This window comes from Triticum urartu, chromosome 3A, assembly GCF_056163025.1.
Source record: "Triticum urartu cultivar PI428250 chromosome 3A, HENAU_Tu73, whole genome shotgun sequence".
NCBI classification, from domain to species: Eukaryota; Viridiplantae; Streptophyta; class Magnoliopsida; order Poales; family Poaceae; genus Triticum; species Triticum urartu.
In genome coordinates, this window is record NC_141875.1 from 86,076,591 (window position 1) to 86,098,196 (window position 21,606).

A 21,606-nucleotide genomic window follows, 5' to 3' on the forward strand; every position below is an offset into this window, starting at 1 on the left:
CACCGAGCAAATATTCGGTCTATATCCAGAACATGCCGATACCTCCAAATCGGAGGAACGACGCGGAACGGCTCGTGCTCCCCTTGTGTCTCCCTCGGCGGCCCGCTCATCTCCCTCTCTCGTCTCTCTCCCTCCCTCTCTCTCATCCGACAGGAACAGGCAGGCGGCGCCGGCAGGAGGTGAGCGGCGGCAGCGGGAACCGGCAGGCGGCGGCGCTGGAAGAAGGCGAGCGGCGGCAGGCGGTGCCTGCTTGTACTTGTCCCTGCCTCCGCACCCACCATCGGCGCACCACGCAGTCGCCCCTCCTCCTACGCCTCGAGTTCTTGGCTGCTCGACCACTTCCTCGGCCGCAGATCAGGCCATGAGCCGCAAGCTCCACCCTTCACCGGAAGATCTTCTCTTCCATGCCCAGTTCAAGCCTCTCCTTCCTTTTTTTCCTCAGATCGGAAAGGAGCTAGCATCCTGATGCGCATCAGCAAAGGCAAGCAACGTCGTGGCTTTTTGGTTGTGCGCAATTAGTGGCGACTGGTGAAAATTGGCTGATGTTATATGTATGCATCGGATTCTTCGTAAAGAGGATTTCTTTGTGACTTACACAAACTCAATCACATATTGTAGTTCCGTGTGTTCAGACTAGATGATACATATGTTTTCTGTTTAGAACTCCAATCCGACCTATTTGTTCTGAATTTGTTTGTTGCGTAGTAGAGTACTGATAGTAGTTTATTTTCCAAAAGGAAATCAGAGTTTAACTGATACTATGCAAGAGGTGAGCTGGATCAAATTCATTTCATTTTATCTCTTCAACCAAACACTCAATTGAAACCATTCCATTCCATCAAACTGCACTCTACCAAACACAAAGATGGAACCAACCCATTATAATGGAATGGAACCATGACATTCCATTCCACTTCGTTCCTGAACCAAACACACCCTTAATTCCTTATTGACCAGTGCATGAACAAGAGCAACAGCAGCATCCTCGTGCCAGTGAGCCCAGTGCACGCCATCATCCACAACTTCCACCCCCTCCCTAAGAAAAGGGAAAAAAAATCCTCAAAAAAGAAAAAAAATCATTTATACTACTAGCTCTTTTTTTAATCTCGCAGTATAGTTTATGCCGTTGCTTTACGCCTAGAATAATTTACTGTATAATATCCTAATACACTTCTATTTATCAAGAAACCGGGCGAAATAAAAATGAGAAATAAAAAAAATGATTCATAGGAAATTAAGAAAATAGGGTTTGTCTAGGGTACATCTAGATGTGCTCTAATTATTGCACATCTAAGTGACTCAATCAAACTAAAAAGAAAAGGATAAAAGATAAATCTTAGCATAAAATCAATGACATAGGACTTAGATGTGTAATACTTAGAGCACATTTAGATGTGCTTTAGCAAAACTGGAGAAAATATTAAGAAATTCTCATGTTTGAAAAAAAAGAACTATTCAACATATTACCTGCCATCGACTTAAAAAAGTGTTAGTGCATTTTTAAAAAATCAACATAATTTTCGAAAATTCTCACGTGTATTAAGAAATTGTAAATGTGTGTTTTCAAAAATGTCTGTCATGCATTCAAAAAATTAACAACATCCATTTCATAAAATTTTCTGTATGTATTAAAAAAAATATTGTAAAATTATTCTTACATTTCTACAAACACATTTTACATGTGTTAACACATTTATAGAATTCATTGTTTCTACACGATGAGTTTTAATATAGGTTGAACAATTTTCAAAATACAACGTTGTTGATTTTTAATAATTATGCATTCTAAAAATACAACGAAGATACAGAATAATTCTGCGTGCTTTGTGGTCCTGAGTGAAGATGCAAAACAAATTTGTAATATTTTATAATATACGTTGAAATGTTTAAACCAATATAAATTTTAGAAAAAGTTCATGGTTAAATCTGTCAACTACAAATAATAAAAATAGAATAAAAAATTAAATAGACAATAATCACATATTGATAATTATTATATTTTATTATTAGAATATTGTATATCATAAAAACCAAACAATAACTTAAAAACAGAATAGAAATTGCAGAGCGATAGATAGACTTTCCAGCTAGCTAACGTGGGTACTACTCCCTCCGTTCCAAAATAGATGACTCAACTTTGTACAAAGTTGAGTCATCTATTTTGGAACGGAGGGAGCTATTTAACCTGGATGTTCCAGGGTCAAAATCAATTCAAAGACCAGTTTAATTTGTTTCCTGTTATCAGCAGAGAAAGGGCTTATTTGTGACTTTAATTCAATCTTAGGGGATTTTCTGTAAAAAAAATCATCCCATTTCACCTAGCGCAGGCATCGCTCACACCCCCTGACTTGTGGGTCAGCCACCAGTTGTCACTCCACGTGGACCGCACATACGATGGCATACGGGTGGAGGCACCGTATATGCACCATGCGACAAGTTATATTAGCATTATTTTTGTGTGTTTTACAAGTTTAGACACTAAACTGATCACAAAGAACAAGTTAAGGCACCTGTGATTAACTCCGTCTCAAAAGCAAAAAAGAAAAGAAAAGGGCCTCCTCACCTGCGGTATCCGCACAGTTTGAACTGGACAACGCGCGGGGTCTTGCGAGTTTCACTCCGCTCCGTCTCTCGCCTCCGCGTCGCGTACGGGTCACAGCACGCCACGCCAACCCGGAGACAAACCCGGGGGACCCTCCCACAGTAACGCCGCCGCCGCTGCCACGCCTGCCCCACTCCCCCTACACGTACCCACCCTCCCACGCGCCCACTGCTCATACTAAACCCCACCCTCCTGGGCCCCACCCACCCCTCCTTCCTCCCCTTCCCTCCCCCTCGGCTCCGCCGTACGCGTCGAGCTGTGTGCGCGTTTATAGCTGGCCTCTGTCCTCCTCCTCCTCGCCATCTCTCTCCCTCCCTCTGTCTCCGCACTCCACTCCACTCCCCTCTCCCCCTCTGACAGCGCCCGGAGATCTCGCCATTGTGGCTGGAGGAGATGAGATGAGGCGACTCGCGCTACTCCTGCTCGCCGCCCTCGCCGCCGCCGCCGGGGCCGCGGCGCCGGGCTTCTCCGGCGACGGAGGGGCCGGCACGGCGGCGGCGGTGGATCCGTCGTGGCGGTTCCCGAGCCGCCGCATCGAGGACGCCTACGTGGCGCTGCAGACCTGGAAGCGCCACGCCATCTTCTCCGACCCGCGGAACCTCACCGCCGACTGGGCCGGCCCGGACGTCTGCAACTACACGGGCGTCTTCTGCGCGCCGCTCCCGTCCGACCCGCGCGTGCTCGCCGTCGCCGGCGTCGACCTCAACCACGGCGACATCGCCGGCTACCTCCCGCCGGAGCTCGGCCTGCTCGCCGACCTCGCGCTGCTGCACCTCAACTCCAACCGCTTCTGCGGCATGCTCCCGGGCACGCTCCGCCGGCTCGGCCTCCTCCACGAGCTCGACCTCAGCAACAACCGCTTCGTCGGGCCGTTCCCCGAGGTCGTGCTTGACATGCCGGCGCTCCGGTTCCTCGACCTCCGGTTCAACGAGTTCGAGGGCGCCGTGCCCAGCCGCCTCTTCGACCGCCCGCTCGACGCCATCTTCCTTAACCACAACCGCTTCCGCTTCGAGATTCCGGACAACATCGGCAACTCGCCGGTCTCCGTCCTCGTCCTCTCGCACAACACCTTCGGCGGATGCCTCCCCGCCAGCCTCGCCAACATGTCCGGCACGCTCAACGAGATCTTGCTCATCAACAACGGCCTCGAGTCGTGCCTGCCGCCGGAGATCGGCCGCCTGCGGGAGCTCACGGTGCTCGATGTCAGCCACAACCAGCTCGCCGGCCCGCTCACGCAGGAGGTGGCGGGGCTGAGGAAGCTGGAGCAGCTCAACGTCGCGCACAACCTGCTCTCCGGGCCGATACCCCAGGCCGTGTGTGCTCTGCCGCGGCTCAAGAACTTCACCTTCTCATACAATTTCTTCACTGGGGAGCCGCCGGCGTGCGCGCGCGTCGTGCCCCGGGGCAGCGACCGGGACAACTGCCTGCCGAATCGCCCTTCTCAGCGGACGCGGCAGCAGTGCGCCGCCTTCTACGCCCACCCGCCCGTCAACTGTGCGGCGTTCCAGTGCAAGCCGTTCGTCCCGCCTTCGCCGCCTCCATCCCCGCCCCCGCCGTTGCCATCACCGCCCCCGCCGTTGCCATCACCGCCCCCGCCGTTGCCATCACCGCCACCGCCGTTGCCTTCTCCGCCTCCACCATCCCCACCGCCGCCATCGCCTCCTCCGCCTTCGCCATCTCCACCACCCCCACCCCCACCTTCACCTCCACCGCCATCCCCGCCTCCACCATCACCTCCGCCGCCAGTCCACCACTCACCACCGCCGCCAAAGCCAGTCCACTCACCGCCGCCGCCAAAGCCAGTCCACTCACCTCCACCGCCAACGCCAGTCCACTCACCGCCGCCGCCGCCAACGCCAGTCCACTACTCACCGCCGCCGCCAAAGCAAGTCCACCACTCACCACCGCCGCCAAAGCCAGTCCACCACCACCCACCGCCTCCTCCTGCCCCGCAGCCGCATCCAATGTGCCCCCCGCCGCCGCCCTGCACCTGTCCGCCACCAGCATTGCCACCGCCGCCACCCTATTACCCCGGCACATTGCCACCTGTGTCCCGTGCAGAATATGGATCACCACCACCGCCACCCTATAACCCCGACCCATTGCCACCCGTCACCTGGGCAGAATATGGATCACCGCCACCGCCTTCACGGCAGTGATGCACATAGATTCTCCAAAAAAGAAAAACATCATCTGAAGGAAGACATGGTTTTGCTCTCCCTCCTTACCTCTGTCCATGGATGGCAAGCTCACCAATTTACGTAGTCATTGTCATGCTTAGCTGCTAGTGTTCTTGATCGATGGCTACCGGCGCGAAGACTTAGTTGCAAGGTGGGCGGAATTTTCTGGATTATGATTTGTCGCCTGCGCATCCAGACGATTTGTGTTGTGGTGTTGAAAGGGATTGGAGAATAGGCTGCAGATTGAAGGCAAATTTGGTTGTGAATAATAAGAGTTTGAGAGGGACAGAAGAGGATTTGTGAGTGAGTGAGTGAGTGGATTGTAGGTGCAGCAGGGATATAGTATGTGTGGGGTGTATAGAGAGAAGCATGAGTTCAGTTCAATTTAGCTAAATTCAGTCAGACATAAGTTTAGAACAAGAGATTTTCAGGGTGTTTTCTCTTCCTTTTGTATCCCAGTTACTTCTTGGTTATTCGATTATTATATTTTTTAGTCAGCATTTCTTAGCTTTCTTCTTATGTTAAGTGTTTTAACCCGATCACTTTGACGAATTGTCTCATGTCTTTCCTATTCCTCTGATGTGTTTCCAGAGTAGAAATATTGGAAACATATTCTGCTCTGAATAATTAGGGGAAAACACCTGCTGTTATGGTTCTGAGACATGGTTCAGCTGATAGTGATAGGCACTGTGAGGATTTAGCCTGTGCCGTCGAACTTCATTCGGAAAATTATTCTAATGCCCCTTCTGTATCAAAATTCTAGAATTCGTCTAATACTTCCTCTGTATCAAAATGTAACAAGTTTTCTGACACTGCATAGTGTTAAAAAACGTACTGTCCCCAAGTCCTACGTTTATGAGTGTCCTGCATCTGAGTTCCTTTTCATTTGCCCTGCCTACTGTAGCAGGATGTTAGAACTATATAGATGTAAATTTGCACAGTAACTTTGCAAGCATATTACTCACGAGAGAATCTACGAAAGCCGCTGAAGTACGTACGATGAGTAGATCGGTGCAACTTTGCCCGTATCCTTTTTTCTTGATAAGGCATGGTCGAGGTGCTGGTGAGATCTGGCGCTCCTGCCACGTGCTCGCTTGCTTCAGAAGAATCCTGCCAGGAGCACCATTTTTCTTTTCTTCCTCCCAAGAAACATATCTGATCCTGGAGAATTCTTCCAGAAGCAGCAATGTTCCAAAGGGATATGATATCTCTCTCCACGCCCTGTGTCTGCAGGCAGCAGCAGCTGCTATGTTTATCCTCATTGTTTACTTCAAGTCTGCAATTCCTGTTGTTAACTCTTTTGATTAGATTCATTTGCTGGTCTTGGAAGGAAAGGGGCAGAGAAGGACAGCCTGAGATTCCAATCCGAATTATTTTACTGTCTTGACCGTTGTCTGCTTGCCCTTTGTGGCCAAAAGCTTGTGACTGCGATTGTTAACTAATTAACCTTTTGCTTTCGGAGCAACGCTCGCTTTGGTAAGTTTTTATACTGTTAATTTTCTCCTGGAAGCTCGTAGGACGCCTTGACTGGTGAGTGCTAGTGCTACGTTCTATGTGCCACCACACTACACTAGTACACACATTGGTCGACCGGCCAGCAGCATTTGGTTCTTTTGAGAGGAAAAAAGAAAGGCCATCATGGTCTGATACCGCACCCCTTTGCGTCCGGGACGACCGTTGCGCGCCTTTTGCTGGTTTTGATCATGGCTGCTCTTTTGGTCGCATCATTACAGCGCTCACTGGCCGTTTGGATTGAAACGAGGGTTTACATTGTCCATTGGTTTCCTGTGTTCCAAAATATTTCATTTCGTCCGAATGTAAGAGCATCTTCAGCCGTTCACCCCCCCACAGAGGTTAGAAAAAAGCGCCGTTTGAGGGTGAACCGGCGATATTTTCGGCGTGGGGCGATCGGGTTCCAAGCCGCCGCCCCCAGACGCCCTTTTTGTAAATATTTTTAAAAACACATTCGGCCAAAATTCGGCAAACACGACATAGATTCGGCGATATTTAGACGTTTCACAGGTTTTTACATATAGAAAACATATAATCTACTAAAAGAAGAAAACAAAGGGTTGCTGCCGCGCCTACAGGTCGAAGAACTTGCTGAAGGCGTCGTATAGTCGCCGCCGTCGTCCTCCTCCTTCTCCTTCACACCATGGCCGTCACTGCTGGAACCCTGCCTGGGGTCGCCCTGGCGGACTGGTTTGGCCGGGGCGACGCCTCGTCGTCGTTGTCCTCGAGGACGACGACGCCTCCCTTGTCACGGCCACGGCGCCGTGCGGTGATTTCGTCTAGGGCGCGGCGTTGACGCTCCATCTCCAGCCGCGCCCAGTCCTCCTGCGCCCACTTCATGACGGTCTCGTCGTCGAGTGAGGCCACGTCAGCGTGCTCACTCTTCACGAGGGCGAGCCCCGGCTCCATCTTCGGCTTGACGCGGCGGGAGGTGCTCGAGGAGGCGCGGCTGCCCTCGTTGATGACGAGGGCGGCGCCGCGGGTGCTCCGGCCGAGTGGCGTTTCCATGGGCTCGGCCTTGACGCTGACGAGCGCCGGCAACCCGGAGGAGTGGTAGGAGGATCAGGAGGAGGAGGAGGACCCGCTTAGCATGCGCCTCGGTAGCCATGGGCCGCCGCTTCGGCGGGGGGCCGGGGCCGCCGGGTACTCGAGCGGTGGATCGTTGCCGCCCTCGAGGTACTCGAGGACAGCGTGGAGCGTGCGTCCGGGGGCACCCCACCACAGGCGGCGGTCGTCGCTGTTGTTGCTTCCCCTTACCACCGGTGCGTTGTTGATGGAGGCGAGCCACTCCGCCTGACGACGTTCGAAGTAGCCGCCCACTCCTCGTGGTTGTCGGTGTCGTACTCCGGGAGGTCCCGTTCCTCCTCCGACAGAGAGGCCCGCACACGCTCGATCTCAGCGTGGAAGTAGCCGGGGTGTCGGGTGGTAGGTGCGACATATGCCAACGGGTGGCTTATCATTGTGGGAGCCAGTAAGACGTCGCCGGTGCCTGGAAGCGGGATGAGGCGAAGACATGCGCGCCGGCGAATCTTACCCAGCTTCGGGGCTCTCCGAGGAGATAACACCCCTACTGCTGCTCTGCGGGGTCTCCGCATGATCACTAGATGAACGAGTGGCTACAAGATGCTCCTTGAGCTGTTTGGCGAGAGGAAGAAGAAGGGCACGACTAGCTCTCCTCTCCTCTCTATGTGGTGTCTAATACTAGCTCAAATCAACCCTTTGCATGGGTGCCCCGGGGGGTTTATATAGGCTCACCCCCCGGGGGTACAATGGTAATCCGGCTGGGCGTGGGCCCCGGCCGTCTGTGTCTACGCTCGCCGGCTTCTGCGCCGGCTGCTGGGGCCCGCCGGCTGGTGGGTCCCGCCGGCTGCCGGCTCCTTGGTCGATAGGCAGGCCCCACTGTCCAGGGCCTTGTCGGTGGTTGGTTGCTGTAGCTTCAACCTGGTGACGAGGGCTTCGCTGAGGTGGGCGTGGCTACAGTGCCGCCGCCCGGCGGGCGATCGCTGTAGCCTCACCGCGTCTTGTCTCCTTAATGGGGCGTTTACTTCGAGGGAGGAGGCGAGCCGGCCGTGGGGAGCCGGCCCCGTCTTGGGCCGACTGGGGGAGGCCTGGCTGCCTTCGGGTGTCTCTCTGCCTGAAGGGGCCCACCGCCCGTGGGCCGCGCTGCCAGCCCGTCGTGGGTGACATCAGGGCCAACATGGCAACAGTGCCGCGCCGGACGGGTCATGGCCACCCCGCACGGCGCACTGTGCCAGGCGTGCTCCGGGATTCGGGGGTGGCAGGCTTTACTGTAGCCACGCCCCGTCACATCGCCGTTATGTGGATGCAGACTTCGAGGGTATGATCTTGACCGCTTGGTGGGAGCCGGCCTCTTGGAGTCGGCCTTCTCATGGTCGGCTTCTTGGAGCCGGCCCTCCCGCGGCTTTCTTCATGAGGGCTGAAGTCGGGCCGCCTTCCGATAGTCGGCATGGGAGACAGCTGGCAAGGGGAAGGCGGCCCCATGTCTTGGATTCTTGAGGGCCGGATCGGCTCATAATTTTTTCAGAAGGGACAGGGGGAGCCGGCTAGGCTACCCGTGGTCATTTACTCCAACAGTAGTCCCCGAAGCTAATCGAGCTTCGAGGCTGACAAAGGGACGAGAAGCTTGGTCAGCTTCCTATCCTGAGGAGCCGGCTTTGCTTATGCGCGCCGTCTTCGGAAAGCTCCGTTTCTCGTAGGCGGGAACGTGGGTCGGCCTGCGAGCTGACCGCGCGCCATCCCGCGGGCCACGTGGCAAGGAAAACCTGCCAACGCGCGTGCGCGATGGGACGCCGCCGCAGGCCCGGGCCCGCCACTCCTAGGCCTCGGCCGAGCGTGGATCCTCTGCGGCCCACACGGACCGCTCGCCTTCCCGCGGCGGTTTTATTACGCCATCAGGGCGCAATAATCGCGGGACGTGGGGGAGTGGGCGCAGTTGATCCCATGTTCCCCCACACCACGCCTCCTTTGCTCTGCCGCGCGGGTCTATAAGTAGGGGGAGGAGGGGGAGCGGCAGAGGCTCGCATGCTCTCCCTCGCTCCGCCCCTTCTTGCCTTCCTTCTTCTTCCCTTCGCCGCCGCAGCGATCCATTGCCGCGCCGCTCCGCCGTCGGACCTCTCGGTTCCTTTGGTCCCGCCGTAGCGGGGTCGTGCGCGTCTCCGCCGTCGCATCGTCTTGTTCCTCGCCGCGTCGCTCCCATGGCGTTGTCGAGCTCGTGGGATGGCTCCAACGTCCACGAGGACCACGTTGAGTTCCTCCGCCAGACGCGGCGTCTGCCGGGCGAGAACTACGTGCGGGTTCGTCAGGCGCCGGCGAGGGAGATTTCGCCGGCACCGGAGGAGAGCGAGCGGGTAATCTTCCGCTCGCACTGCCTGCGCGGCTTCGGCCTCCCGGCGAGCGGATTCCTTCGCGCTTTTCTTGAATTCTACCACCTCTAGCCGCACCACCTCACGCCCAACGCGGTGATGCTGCTGTCAGCTTTCGTCACCTTGTGCGAGGGCTTTCTTGGGGTTCTCCCCACTCTCGAGCTCTGGGGAGAATTCTTCTAGAGGAAGCTCGGCACCGTTGTCGCGGGTGTGCCCGCCCCCTGCGGAGCCTTCATTGCCATGAGGCGGACGGGCGAGAACAATCCGTTCCCGCCCATCCCGCTGATCCAGTCGGTGAAGCTCTGGCAGAAGTCCTATTTTTACGTGAAGAACGTCGCCCAGCAAGGCGACTACGTCAACCTGCCGGCTTACGTAGCCGGCCCGCCGGCTGGGAGGCAACCCTCATGGAGCTACCGGGCCAGGTCGTTGTCTCAGGCCGGGAACGTAGCCGTCTCCCGGCTCCGGGTGATGATCCAGTCGGAGGGCCTGACCGGAGCCGACCTGGTGGCCGCCTTTGTGGATCGCCGAGTACTTCCGCTCCAAGGTCGGCCTCACATGATTTGCCAGATGAGCGGCCGCTTCGACCCATGCCGGCTGAGCACCAGGGAGATGCCTCATGCCGAGGTGTCTTACATGGTGAACTACATCTCCAACTGCAAGCTCGCCGAGGATTGGCAATACGGCAAGGGGCCATATTCTTGCGCCAACCCTCCGCCTGCCGTAAGTTTTTCTTCTTTTCTTCCTTTTCGTAGCCGGCCTCGTGATGGCCGACTTCTGATCAATTGGTTTGCCCTTAGCAGAACCCTCTTCTTCCGCCGACGGTCGGGGCCGCAGGGGTAGAGCGCCAGCTCCTCCCCGACCGCAGGGTGGACGACGTCGACGATCCGGACCTGGGAGCGGCCGCCATGGAAGACGCCATCATGGGGGAAGGCGACGAGGCAGGAGGCGCGGGGTTCGGGGCCGGCCTCGAGGACTGGGCGGACGATGACGAGGTTGAAGCCGCCGCGCACCGCCAGCCGGCGCTTGATCATCAAGGCGCGGGCCCGTCTGCCGGGTCGGCTGCCCGTGGCGGCGCGCAGAAACGCCGGGCCGTGTCAACCTTCTTCGGCAGCTGGCCGAAGAAATCCAAGGCTTCCACGACGGCGACCAAGCGGGATGAGGCGGCCGTGAAGGCGGCCCGCTTCGGCAAGGCGGTGAAACAGCCGCAGGCGATCTCGGCGTAAGTCGTCAAATGTCTTGTATTTTTTTTGTGTTGTCCTCTTGGATTGAAGCTCTTCTAAACCTTTCTTTGCTCGCCGGGCAGGGCACTGCTTTCCCTCGAGCGAGGTCCTGGCGGCTCCGTAGTCGGGCCGACTGGAGGGTCCTCAGGCTCCCGCTGCGTGGATCCCCACGCCGACCTCATGGAGGCCACGGAGCGGAACGCACGGGAGGTGCGGGAGGAGCGGGAGGCGGCGGAGCGAAGGACCGCCCAGGCGGCGAAGGAGCAGGCCGACGCGGCGGCCAAGGCCTGGGCGGAGGCGGCAGCCGCGGAGACGGAGGCGGAGGCCTCGCACAACCAGCCTCCGCTGCTCGTCGTTCCCCTGCGCGCCGTGGCCCCCGACATCCCCGTGCCCCCGTCGGAGGAGGTCGACCAAGACCCGCCGGTGATGGAGAGGAGGGAGGGCCACGTGGTCTTCGTGGAGGAGGCGCCGCAGACGGCGCCGACTGGAGCGGGCCAAAGTGGCCAACCAGCCGCGGCGCCAGAGCAGCCGGCCAGGGGCGAGCCGGAGGCAGGGGCCGGCCTCGAGGTGCAGCCGGCATTGCGCCGGCGCGCAGGGGGAGGTACCTCCGCGCCGGAGCTGCACCGAGCTGCGGGCGCCAGCCAGACGGCGGAAGCCCTGGAGGCGGCCAGCGCCAGCACGTCCGAGTGGACTCCCAGCGGGGGGACAGGCGAGCTGAACGCGGCGGCCCAGGAGGTCCGGAACCGGCTTCAAGCCCAGGCCGCTTCACTGCAGCGATATACCCAAGAGTTCCTCGCGACACGGGCCGTCATCCGGGTGAGCCCTCTGGCCTTGGTTGTTTTGCTTTTTTCTTTTCTTCCGTGGGGGCGCGTTAGCGCACCCACTGGGTGTAGTCCCCGAGTTATGAGTCAGCTGCTGAGCAGGCGGCTTGGAACTTACTAGGTCCTGACAGCTATCTTATTCTTGCCTCCTGTCTGATCTTCCGGGAGTACCATAACCTCCGCGCTGCTGCCTTCAACTCCCAGGCTCAGGAGCTGGGCCGGAAAACCAAGGACCTGACCAGCAGCCGGAGTGCATGCTTTGTTTCGTTCATCTCCTATGGGGGCGCGTCAGCGCACCCACTGGGTGTAGTCCTCGAGATTCGGGCCGACTGCTGAGCAGTCGGGTCGGATCTTCCTTGACAACTTCTTCCTTATTGATTTTTCCTTTGTCTTCATGCTTGCAGGAGCCAATGCCGACTTGAGGGGGCAGCTCAGCGGGGCCCAGGCCGCCCTTCGCGCCGAGGAAGCCGAGTACAACGCCTTGGTCCTGGAGCGTGACCGCCTGGCCAAGAAGTTGTCCGACCAGGAGGAGAGCCACAAGGCGGCCCTGAAGAAGGCGCAGGACAGCGAGGACGCCCTAAAGGCCGAGTTCGAGACCGAAGCGGCGGGCTGGGCTGAGGCAAAATAAGCGCTGAGCGAGGGCTTCGGCCAGATTGAGGATCTGATCGATGGTAAGCCGCCTTCCTCACTCCTTGCTTGCCCCTTGCCCCCCGATTTGTGTTCTGACTTGCGCTGCTTTTTGTTCTCTGTGCAGACTACTTCCCCGGCTACTCCGTCTTCGCCACCCAAACCATCGAGGCCCATCGCGAGGCGCACCGGCAGGCGGGGGCTGAAATCGTGTCGGACGCGAGCCGGACGCTTGAGGAGCAACTCTTGGCGGTCCAAGCCCGGCTACAGCCGGCCCACCGCATGCTCCGCCGCCTCCAACGCGCCGGGGCGCAGGTGTTGGCCGCCCTCTGGCCAGGCGAAATGATTCCCCGCACCCCGAGTCAGACTGCCGACTGGTTGGAGGTTGCGGTTGGCCGCTTCGAGGCCTGGAAGGCATCAGCGGCCCGGCTTGGAGCTGGGCGGGCGCTGGAGTTCGTCCGAGCCTGGTATCCTGGGCTGAACCTGAACCAGCTGCGCACCTGGCGGCTGGAGGCCGACGAGGAGATGGAGGAGGTGCGGCCGGCTATCGCTCAGCGTGCCTCGACGATCGCCAAGTGCACTGACATCAGCGTCTTCGCTCCTGAAATAAATGACGACGGCGTTGCCCAACCGGAGGAATGGTTCGGGCTGGATCCGACAGCGGGTGAGGACTCGGCAGAGGAGATCGCTTCCAGCGATGAAGGTGAAGACGACGAAGGGGAGGAAGGCGAAGACGTCGAGCCGGACAGTGAAGCGGCCAGCCAGCCCCAGCCTGACCGTGCCTCCAGCAACGAGGCGCGTGCTAGAGCGCCCTCTGCGGGAGGTGGTGATCATGCCGAGGTTCGCCAGCCGGCCACTCCTCCAGCCAGCACTGCCGTCTCCACCGACCTTCCCGACTCGCCAGTCGCTCCCTTGGCTTAATCTGCCGTCCTTGCTTTTCCTGCTTGTTACTCTTTGAACAATTTTTGTTAAACTTGCGCAGTTCCACCCACTGGGGGTGTATTCAAACTATGTTGAATGCTCGCCTTTTGAAGGCCTTTTGTGTAAGTATGATCGTGTGTGTGTTTGGCTTCCAGTCGCGTTTGCTTTTTTATCTTTAGGCTGTTTCCTTTGCCGCCATCCCCTAGCTGCTGCCTTCCCAACCGGCAGTTGCTCTGCAGCCTGCGGCTAAGGAAGAACTTGGCTATATTTATTATTATTATTTTTGGGGAAGGCAAGTACTCGAGCTTTCTTAGATTGAAGCTAGGTGAATGGAAGCCGGCCGGCCGGCTACTCTGGTAGTCGGTCGGTGGTGGGAGAAAAACCAGCTTTTGTTATATTAGTCCGTTAGTCCCTAGCCGTTTTTCGTGTGGGCGTCCTTTCCTTCCTGCCTTTAACTCTTGCCAGCCGGACAGCCGGTTCTTCGAACTGCGACTTTTGGTAAGAGAAGGCTTGGGTGCCGGCACACTACTTGTCTGACAGCGGGTAGGACTTCTAATATAACTGAAGGCGGTCAGTCCCCGGGCCGACTAGTCGAACCCGGTGCCGGACGAAAAAAGTGAATGTAATGACATGATCATAAGCATGATATTCTTCATTTATAGATAAAAGATGGCAGTCCCCGAGCTCTCCTCGGGGGCCTATTGACTCGTACTTAGTACAAAAGTTAGCGTGATACATACTGCATTTCAACTGTAAAATCTTCGGAGGAGGTTGGCGTTCCATGGTCGTTCCGACTCTTTGTCGGAGTCGTCTCTCTTTCGTGCCTTCGGCTTCTGTGCGTCGATTAGGTAGTAGGAGTCATTTCCCAGCGCTCTGCTGATGACGAAGGGGCCTTCCCAAGGGGCCGAAAGCTTGTGCTGACCGGCTGTTCGCTGGATCAGCCGGAGCACGAGGTCGCCTTCTTGGAAAGATTTTGGTTTGACCTTCCGGCTGTGGTAGCGGCGCAAGCCCTACTGGTAGATGCAATCTTTGACCTTCCGGCTGTGGTAGCTGCGCAAGCCCTTCTGGTAGATGGCGGACCGGCTGAGGGCTAACAGCCGGCCTTCTTCCAGCAGGTCAACGCCGTCTTCTCGTGCTTCCTTGGCGTCCGCCTCTGTGTACATGGTTACCCGAGGCGAGTCGAACTCGATGTCGGTTGGGATGACCGCCTTGGCACCATACACGAAGAAGAAAGGAGTGAAGACGATTGACTTGTTTGGGGTAGTGCGCAGACTCCAGAGGACGGCCGGCAACCCATCGAGCCAACAGCCGGCCGAACGTTCCAGTGGTACGACTAGTCGGGGCTTGATGCCGGAAAGGATGAGGCCGTTGGCTCGCTCGACTTGGCCGTTTGACTGCGGGTGGGCAACGGACGCTAAGTCCAACCAGATGCCCTGCGTCGCGTAGAAACGTGCCAAAGCTCCTTTGGCGAAATTCGTGCCGTTGTCGGTGATGATGCTGTGTGGCATGCCGTAGCGAGTTGTTATATCTGCGATGAATGTCACGGCAGTCGGCCCATTCAGCTTCTTGATCGGCTTTGCCTCAATCCATTTGGTGAATTTGTCCACGGCGACAAGCAGATGTGTCATGCCGCCGCGTGCCGTCTTGAATTGGCCCACCATGTCCAGTCCCCAAATAGCGAAGGGCCAAGTGAGGGGAATGGTCTTGAGTGCCGAAGCCGGCATGTGTTGCTTGGAGCTGAAGACTTGGCACCCTTTGCAATGTTTAACTAACTCCGTGGCGTCATCCAAGGCAGTCGGCCAAAAGAACCCATGGCGGAAAGCTTTGGCGATGAGTGATCTTGAGGCCGCATGGTTGCCGCATTCTCCTTGGTGGATGTCTCTGAGGATTGCAATGCCCTTCTCTTGCTCGATGCATCGTTGGAAGACTCCAGTGACGCTGCGCCTGACGAGCTCTCTATTGACGATTGTGTATGCTCCGGCTCGGTGTTGGACTTGTCTTGCCTCTGTTTCGTCAGCCGACAGATCTTGGTTTATTAGGAAGTTGAGGATGGACTGAGCCCATGATGGAGCTGCGACTTCTTCTATTGCCAACATGGCTACTGCGACCAGGGCGGGCGGGCTGGGTGGTGAAATGCTGGAGTCGGCCGCCGCCTGTTGCGTTGGTGCAGTCCCCGGGCCGACTACCGCAGTCCCCGAGTCGGGTGTGGCAGTCCCCGGGTCGGGCATAACTACGGAAGTCCCCGAGCCGCTTACTGACGTCCCCGGGCCGACTATCGAAGTCCCCGGGTCACCTGCTGGGTTCTTCAAGCCGGATCCGGCCGCGTCGGGGTCAGGCGGCACGAAGATGGAATCGGACTCTGGAGACGGCTTGATAGACGGCTTGAGGAGGCGTTGCAGAGAGACACCGGTTGGTATTGCCTGCCGAGTGGAGCCTATTCGAGCCAGGGTATTAGCTGGCTCGTTGTCGGCTCGCGGTACGTGGAGGAACTCGCATCTTTCAAAGTACCCGCTGATCTGCTGAACGAGGAAGCGGTAGCTTGCCATATTTGCGTCCTTGACGTCCCAGTCACCGGATGATTGCTGGACTACCAAGTCCGAGTCGCCGTAACATAGGATCCGGCGTATGCCGAGCTCTTTGGCAAGCCGGAGCCCGTGTATGAGCGCCTCGTACTCGGCCACGTTGTTGGAGGCAGCAAAGTGAATTTGCAGCGTGTATCTGAGCTTGTCGCCTTTGGGAGAGGTGAGGATGACGCCGGCTCCCAAGCCGGTGCGCATCTTGGACCCGTCGAAGTGCATGCACCAATGAGTGGAGTCGGGAGCTGGCGGTAGGTACTGGGTCTCGGCCCAGTCGACGAGGAAGTCGGCCAGTGCTTGGGACTTGATAGCGGTGCGAGGCTGGTAGAAGATCGTGTAGGGGGCCAACTCGATGGCCCATTTCGCCACCCGGCCGGATGCATCCCGGCTGCCTATGATCTCGGCAAGCGAGGCGATGCATACGACCGTGATGGGGTGCTCTTGGAAGTAGGGCTTCAGCTTCTTGGCGGTGAAGTACACGCCATAACACATCTTCTGGTAGTGCGGGTAGTTCTGCTTCGAGGTAGATAGCACCTCGCTCAAATAGTACACCGGCCTCTGGACCGGCTGGGCTCGGCCCTCTTCTGGGCGCTGGACTACGATGACGGTGCTGACCACCCGGCTGGTTGCAGCAATGTAGAGGAGCATGGGCTCTTTCTCAGTCGGCGCCGCCAGGACAGGCGGCGTGGCCAGCATCTTCTTCAGCTCGTGAAAAGCTTGGTCGGCTTGGTCGTTCCACTCGAAGTGAGTGGTCTTCTTCATGAGGCGGTAGAGGGGGAGAGCTTTCTCTCTGAGCCGGTTGATGAAGCGGTTCTGGGAGGCCAAGCACCCGGTGAACTTCTGGACGTCTCGAAGTTTGGTGGGAATAGCCATTCTCTCAATGGCCTTGATCTTTATTGGGTTGCATTCGATGCCGCGTTCGGAGACCAGGAAGCCTAGGAGCTGGCCGGCTGGCACTCCGAACACGCATTTCTCGGGGTTGAGCTTGATCTGGAACCGGCGCAGGTTTTCAAATGTTTCCTTGAGGTCCTCCAACAAGGTGTCGCACTTCTCCGTCTTCACCACAATGTCGTCTACGTAGACGTGGGCATTTCTGCCTAGCTGCTTGAGGAGGCACTTCTGCATGCAACGCTGAAAAGTGGCACCGGCATTTCTCAAGCTGAATGTCATAGTCAGGTAGCAGAAAGCTCCGAATGGCGTGATGAAGGCGGTCTTCAGGCGGTCAGCCGGATCTAGCTTTATCTGGTGGTATCCTGAGTAAGCATCCAAGAAACTCAACAGCTCGCATCCGGCCGTGGAGTCTATCACTTGATCAATCCTTGGCAGGGCAAAGGGATCTTTGGGGCAGGCCTTGTTGAGGCTCGTGTAGTCTATGCACATGCGCCACTTGTTGTTCTTCTTTAGCACTAGGACCGGGTTGGCGAGCCACTCTGGAAAGAAAACCTCCATAATGAAGCCGGCTGCCAGAAGCTGGGCTATCTCCTCTCCCACAATCCTTCTTTTCTCCTCCGACAGTCGGCGGAGGGGTTGTTTGACTGGTTTTGCGCCTTCTCGGACGTGTAGCTTGTGCTTGGCGAATTCCTTCGGAACACCCGGCATGTCCTTAGGGGACCATGCAAAGATATCCCGATTCTCAGGGAGGAAGTCGGCGAGCTCGCCTTCCTATTTGTTGTTTAGGTTTGCCCCGATAATGGCAAACCTTTCTGGGTGCTTGGGGTCAAGAGGTATCTTCTTCGTCTCCTTGGCTGACTGGAAAGATCCTTGGGCATCACACTCCTTGGGATCGGAGGACAGGGCCGGCTGTTTGCTGGCCATGGCCACGACTCGGCCCAACATCTTCTTTTCTTCGGCAATCACCAGGGACTCGGCCAGCCGGCTGCTGGCTGCAACGCACTTGGAAGATTTCTTGTAATCACCGGCTACAGTGAGGATGCCCTTGGCGCTCGGCATCTTCATCTTGAGGTAAGCATAGTGGGGAACAGCCATGAACCTGGCCAAGGCAGGACGGCCAAGCAATGCATGGTAGGGGCTCTCCAGGTCCACCACTTCAAACCAGATCGCTTCTCGGCGGAAATGCTCCTTGTCCCCAAAGAGTACATCAATCTTGATCTTGCCAATGGGGGCGCAGGACAGGCCAGGTACAATGCCATGGAACACAGTCCGAGTAGGCATGAGTTGCTTCGTCTTGACGTTCAGCTTCTCCAGGGTGTCACGGTATAGGATGTTGATGCTGCTCCCGCCGTCTATCAGCACTCGGGAGAAACGGGCGGCGCGTCTGTCCGTTGCAAGGGTGGCATCCAAAACCAACGCATAAGATCCGGGAGATGGCATCACCTCTGGGTGGTCAGCCCGGCTCCAGCTGATAGGCTTTTCTGACCAGTGCATGTGCTCGGCGGGGTTGGTAGCGACCATGTTGACTTCTTGGTGCTCTCGGCGTCCGCTACGCCGGCCTTCGGGCTGGCTTGTAAAGACGACGTAGGCGGCATGCTCGTTGGGGAACTCATCGTGCACAGCTCCGACTGCTGGCCGAGCGGTCAGCGGCTGCGGAGCCGGAGGCGGCAGGCCAGCAGGCGAAGGCGGTGCGACCCCTTCGCCTTTGGAGATTCGGGTGAGCCAGTGGCACTTCCGAGTTGTGTGGTTGGACGGCTTCGTGCCGCTGTGGAACTTGCATGGGGCGTCGAGAGTTTGCTCATAGGAGAAGGCCGGCTGCCAAGCCGGCCTACCGCCCGACGCGTCTACCCGGAGTTCAGTCTTCATTGAGGAGTCGGCGGTGGCGTACTTGTCCGCTATGACCAGAAGCTCGTCGAGGGTAGTCGGCTCGTCGCAGAGGAGCTTGTGCTTGAGGAGGGTGCCTTCTCGGCATCCGGCGGTGAAGTATTCTATGGCTTGCACCTCGTGCACCCCTTCGCAAGAGTTGTGGAGCTCGGCCCAACGCGTGAGGTAGTCGCGAGTGGACTCGGCGGGGCCTTGTACGCACAAGGAGAGCTGTCGGGGCTTGGGGGCCCGCTTGTAGGTGCTGGTGAAGTTGCGGACGAAGGCCTTCGTGAAGTCTAGCCAGCTGTTGATGCTGTAGGGCCTGAGGCTATTGAGCCAAGTCCGCGTCGTGCCTTGCAGCATGAGGGGCACGTACTTCACGGCAACGCGCCTGTTGCCGTTTGCTATGCGAACCGCTGTGGAATAATCGATCAACCAATCTTCCGGCTTCACAGAGCCGTTGTACTTGGGCGTGTCTCTTGGGAGCGAGAACCCTTTGGGGAAAGGCTCGTCGCGGATGCGGGGGCCGAAGCAAGGCGGGCCGACATCGTCTTCTTCTTCTAGCGCCAGGGATCGCGCTAGGCGGTCGATCCGATGGCGGGCGTCGTTCTCGCCGACTCCTTCACGGAGACCTAGTCGGCCGCTGAGAGTCGGATGCGTGACATGCGGCGGGGTGGGATATCTCTCCCCACCAGGCGGAGGCGGAGGCGGGTTGCCCCGCCGCTCCATGGCCCAGGGACGGCCTTCTGCGTCTCGCTCGATGGAGGTCCGGGTTCGGCTTCGGCTGGCAGCCGGCTCCTTCTCGCGTCGCGCGCGGGTTTTACCCGCAGTCGGCGTCCGGGACGTCGCGCCGTGCTCTCGGCGCGGGGAAGGGCTTTCCGCGCGGGCGTCGGCTTCGTGCCGCTGTGCGGCTGCATCGTTTAGTTGCTGGATGCGCCTGGTCATGTGCGGGAGTTCTTCGGCCCCCAGTCCGTCTAGCTCGTCTATGGCCGCTTGGGCGGCGCGCAGGTTCTTGAGCGGAGTGGCGTAGACTGGGCGGTCGACCCCTAGCGTGTCAGCGAGGGTAGTGCCGCGCTGTCTGACAACGCCGGCTCGGCTTGGCCCGCCTGGGGGCGGCGTGCCAAAGGCGGCGCGGTCGGCTTCGCGCTGGTGGGCCTCGGTGAGGCGTCTCATGGAAGCCAACTTCCGGCCCTCCGCGAGGAGGGCGAGGCGGCAAGCCTCCAGTGCTTCGGCGTCGGCATCGGCCGGGAGGGGGATGGACAAATCGTGGACCTCTGCATGCGGGGCGTCGAGGGCGTTCTCGCCAGAAGCGCAGCCGTGGCCGATGACCATCACCTCGGTGGTGGCGCCGTCGCAGCCATCGGCCCGGGGAAGAGGGTCGTTGTAGATCGCGACGTCGGTGGGGAAAGCGTCGAGCGAGGCCGTGTCGGAGTCGACAGGCATCGGATCGGTGGAGCCAACAGACTCCAAGTCCACAGCAAGCTCGCCGGAGACGTGGAGCTGGCCGAGGAGGTTGACGAGGTGGTCGGTGCCCGCGTCAGAGGCGAGCTCATCGGAGATGAGGGTCTTGTAAAGGAGATCGGCGAGGCTGCTCGCTGCGCAGACGTTGGCGACGCCTTGCACCGCGTCGTGGAAAGCGCCATCGGGCGTGCCGGGTTGGCTACGCTCGCTGGGGAGGAAGAGGGTTCCCGTCCAGAACAGGTCTCCGGACGACGGTGCACCTGGCCCCATGGTGGGCGCCAAATGTCGGGTGGTAGGTGCGACATATGCCAACGGGTGGCTTATCATTATGGGAGCCAGTAAGACGTCGCCGGTGCCTAGAAGCGGGATGAGGCAAAGACATGCGCGCCGGCGAATCTTACCTAGCTTTGGGGCTCTCTGAGGAGATAACACCCCTACTGCTGCTCTGCGGGGTCTCCGCATGATCACTAGATGAACGAGTGGCTACAAGATGCTCCTTGAGCTGTTTGGCGAGAGGAAGAAGAAGGGCACGGCTAGCTCTCCTCTCCTCTCTATGTGGTGTCTAATACTAGCTCAGATCAACCCTTTGCATGGGTGCCCCGGGGGGTTTATATAGGCTCACCCCCCGGGGGTACAATGGTAATCCGGCTGGGCGTGGGGCCTGACCGTCTGTGTCTACGCTCGCCAGCTTCTGCGCCGGCTGCTGGGGCCCGCCGGCTGCCGGCTCCTTGGTCGACAGGCAGGCCCCACTGTCCAGGGCCTTGTCGGTGGCTGGTTGTTGTAGCTTCAACCTGGTGACGAGGGCTTCGCCGAGGTGGGCGTGGCTACAGTGCCGCCAACCGGCGGGCGATCGCTGTAGCCTCACCGCGTCTTGTCTCCTTAATGGGGCGTTTACTTCGAGGGAGGAGGCGAGCCGGCCGTGGGGAGCCGGCCCCGTCTCGGGCCGACTGGGGGAGGCCTGGCTGCCTTCGGGTGTCTCTCTGCCTGAAGGGGCCCACCACCCGTGGGCCGCGCTGCCAGCCCATCGTGGGTGACATCAGGGCCAACATGGCAACAGTGCCGCGCCGGACGGGTCATGGCCACCCCGCACGGCGCACTGTGCCAGGCGTGCTCCGGGATTCGGGGGTGGCAGGCTTTACTGTAGCCACGCCCCGTCACATCGCCGTTATGTGGATGCAGACTTCGAGGGTACGATCTTGACCGCTTGGTGGGAGCCGGCCTCTTGGAGTCGGCCTTCTCGTGGCCAGCTTCTTGGAGCCGGCCCTCCCGCGGCTTTCTTCATGAGGGCTGAAGTCGGGACGCCTTCCGATAGTCGGCATGGGAGACAGCCGGCAAGGGGAAGGCGACCCCATGTCTTGGATTCTTGAGGGCCGGATCGGCTCATAATTTTTTCAGAAGGGACAGGGGGAGCCGGCTAGGCTACCCGTGGTCATTTACTCCGACACGGGGTGTTCGGCGTCGGGCAGCGGGGGGACTAGGACGCCCCCGGCGCTGAGCCTCCATCGCCCCGACGCACGTATGTTAGGGGGCGCCGGGTAGTTTGCCTCGT

The 21,606-nt window shown here is 58.3% G+C and overlaps 1 pseudogene; it reads left to right on the forward strand.

Moving 5' to 3' along the window:
* The first annotated feature begins 2,811 nt into the window (after positions 1-2,811).
* Positions 2,812-5,282, forward strand: LOC147978699 (leucine-rich repeat extensin-like protein 3 pseudogene; annotated as a pseudogene).
* The last annotated feature ends 16,324 nt before the right edge of the window (positions 5,283-21,606 follow it).